The sequence below is a fragment of the Lepidochelys olivacea genome (genome assembly GCF_965140295.1).
Source record: "Lepidochelys olivacea isolate rLepOli2 genome assembly, chromosome: 24".
In the NCBI taxonomy this organism is placed as follows: Eukaryota; Metazoa; Chordata; order Testudines; family Cheloniidae; genus Lepidochelys; species Lepidochelys olivacea.
In genome coordinates, this window is record NC_140434.1 from 12044368 (window position 1) to 12048085 (window position 3718).

Below are 3718 nucleotides of genomic sequence, written 5' to 3' on the forward strand. Positions count from 1 at the left end.
ATTCTACTCAATCCAGGAGTAGATACTACTGAGTCGGAGTAAGGAGGATTCTACTCAATCCAGGAGTAGAACCCAGGTGTCCTGATCCTGTGGCATTCTGTGGCTGTCTAGCAATTGTATAATCCATTATCAAAGTCTGTCCTGTTGCAAACTCTTTGGGTTGTTCCACATAGTGGGCAAGAGCTAGGATTTGCTCCTTTAACTCCCAGGCGAGAGATTGGTTGTAGCCCTGAAGGGCAGGGCTGTCCTTACCCATATGCAAAGTATGCCCTGCACAGCTGCGTGCTGCTCCAGCCCCTGCCCCACCTCTTCCCCATGCCCCCCCACTCTGCCCCAGCTCCGCCTCTTCCCTCCCCTGCTCCGCCCCCACTCCACCCATTCCCTAAAGCCCCTGCCCTGCTCCGCGCCCGCCCCAGCCCCACCTCTTCCCGTCCCTGCTCCGCACCAGCCTCGCCCCCTCTCCTCTGAGCTCTGCAGCAGGCCTGTTCCCCCCTGCCCCCCCAACCAGCCCTGCCCACCCTGCGGAGGCCTGGCCTACCCCTGCAGAGGTCTGCCTCCCCCACCCCTGCCGCCGGGGGACTGTGTAGGGCCCTAGAATAGCTAGGGATGGCCCTGCTAAAGAGCCTAGGTTCAAACCCTGATGACAGTCTATGTGGGGGCTCACTACTGTTACAATGACAGGCTTTCTGCTTTTTTCACTTTTCTATTGTAAAAACCGATACAAAAAACTATGTTAAAAGAACATTAAGGTTCCAAAGTCAAGCACTGAAATGACAGGAAACGCCGTCATTGAGGTTGCCTGTGAGATTTTAATATTCATAGAATCATAGAATCATAGAATATCAGGGTTGGAAGGGACCCCAGAAGGTCATCTAGTCCAACCCCCTGCTCAAAGCAGGACCAATTCCCAGTTAAATCATCCCAGCCAGGGCTTTGTCAAGCCTGACCTTAAAAACCTCTAAGGAAGGAGATTCTACCACCTCCCTAGGTAACTCATTCCAGTGTTTCACCACCCTCTTAGAGAAAAAGTTTTTCCTAATATCCAATCTAAACCTCCCCCACTGCAACTTGAGACCATTACTCCTCGTTCTGTCATCTGCTACCATTGAGAACAGTCTAGAGCCACCCTCTTTGGAACCCCCTTTCAGGTAGTTGAAAGCAGCTATCAAATCCCCCCTCATTCTTCTCTTCTGCACGCTAAACAATCCCAGCTCCCTCAGCCTCTCCTCATAACTCATGTGTTCCAGTCCCCTAATCATTTTTGTTGCCCTTCGCTGGACTCTCTCCAATTTATCCACATCCTTCTTGAAGTGTGGGGCCCAAAACTGGACACAGTACTCCAGATGAGGCCTCACCAATGTCGAATAGAGGGGAACGATCACGTCCCTCGATCTGCTCGCTATGCCCCTACTTATACATCCCAAAATGCCACTTTTTGTATCATGATGCCCACTTGCGCATGCATCGTGATACAAACTTTAATTATATGACCCCATTGTTTGAGTATAGGGCTCAGAATGGACAAAGAATAAGGCTGGCTTCAGTAGTGAATGTGTAATACCGACAGACCCAGTCATCGGAGGGCGGGATCAAACCTGGGACCTCTGGAGCTCAGTGCATGAGCCTCTACTACATGAGCTAAAAGCCAGCTGGCTGTTAGCTAAGGCTCTAGAGAAAACTCATTTTCTCTCTGGGTGGTCTTGGTGCCACTAGATGGGACAGAACACCACACCCAGAAGGTGTGTGGGTTACAAATGCAGCTGTTTTCTGTTGACCCTCCTACCTCTTTTGCAACAGAATGCTGTGTAATGAATGAAGAAGGCTGTGCAGGAAGAGAAAGCCTGGTCTTGAAGCTAAGTCCTAGGCCAATGACCTAACAGAGCTGGATCCTGTTCTGGGCTCTGCCCGACACCTTTCTGTGCGATATCCAGAGTTTAATGAGACCTGAGTTGTCAGGCATGACTGTTACGTGTGTATTTCTCCATTTCCAGGTATGCAAAGTGAGACACCCAGGGCCTGATGTTTGGAAGTTCTGAGGGCTCACAGATCTAGCTGCAGTCAATGGCAGTTCAGGTCTCCATCCTCTAATGGCAGGCCCAAGATGTCTTCAGTTCAGCACATCACATTTGCAAATTGTGGCCCAAATGTCTCCAAGCCTCAGCTCCCCAACTGTAAAATGGTGAGAATAAAGCCTCCCTGATGCAATGGGGTATTGTGTTGCAAACAGAAATGCACAAATGTTTGTCAGGGGTTCAAATAATCCAGTGATGGATGACATGGAAAACCCATGAGGAGCTAATGACTTCCCTGCAGCATGTGACTTGTGCAGTAAATGAGGCTTGGGGCCACACACTGAACAATAGGGATGAAAAAGGACATCAAACAGCTGCTCAGTCCCTGAGCTCCATCCAACAAGGGGCCTGTGGAATGTGATCATGTCCCTTCACACAACCTGGCTCCTTTGGTGTGAGTTGTCTTCTGTGCAGCTCCTACCTCCCCACATCATTCTGTGCTATCATCTCCGCTCGGCATTTCCATTCTCAGCAAAAAATACTCTGTTCTTCCTCACCCTCTTTCTGTGGTTTGTTCATTAACTCTCCCAAGTGCCTCAGGGATCTATAGTTACTATGGACCATGCCCTGTATGACAGAGATGCAGAGGATGAAACTTCCAGGAAGGGCAAGAAAGTTAGTGTGAGCTGTGGGGATGCTGGCCATGGCCTGGGGAGAGGGCCAGAAACTGCCTTCCACTCACACTCTGCAGCATCTAGACAGACTGTGACAGTGGCAGCAGAAGATCAATGCTGTCAGAGGATCTGCCCTGTCCTTCCCCTCTCTTCATCCCCACAGCCACTCCTCACCGACAGGACTCCTATCTCCATACTCCAGGCTCCCAGGGCTCTGAAGGAGCCCCATCCTTCTCTTGCAACCTCCTCTGGATTTCTGGGGGAGCAGTGTTCCCTGGAGGACCCAGCAGGCATGGTTCTAAGGAACCATGGGGAGCTCTCTGAGCTCCTCTGCTTGTCCTGGGGAGACCATTTCACTTTAATGGGATAAACAGTTCTATCAAGCTAACAGCTTTCCCTGCCTGATAATGATTCTCTTTGAAGGTTGTAGGCAAAACCAAAGTAGGAACAATTTCTAGCAGAAAATCCACTGCCAAGTACTCCTGCGGAAATAGCTCTGTGCAGGGCTGGGAGGGAGAGAGCCAGAGAGCAAACCCCAGAGGAGTTGTTTTGCTTTATATCAAATAACTTTGTTACTGCGGTTTTAGAGCTAAGTGGGAATTGGGAGCGAGATGCCAGGCAACAAGGTAGGAAATGGGCCTGGACCATTTTGTAATTCTATTGGTGCAAATAATCAAATATACATTGATCAGCTACCAACGTGGATCTTTAACAAACCTTGGAATATTAGGGAAGTTCCAGAGCACTGAACAACAGCTGAATTGACCACTGATCCCAGCACAATCTGATCCCACTGGTCCCAGCACTGACACTGATCCCAGCACAATCATGGAAAACCTGATATGGGAAGCAATTAGTAAAGGATGAAAGGATGACAGCACAGTTAGTGTCAGTCAGCATGGTTTGGTGGAAAAAGGGACATGACAAACCAATTTACTTGCCCAATGGATCTCTCCTTGGCCCAGTGCATCTCTCCTTGGCCCAATACATCTCTCCTTGGCCCAGTGCTCTTCAATTTGGCTGTTAAAGATA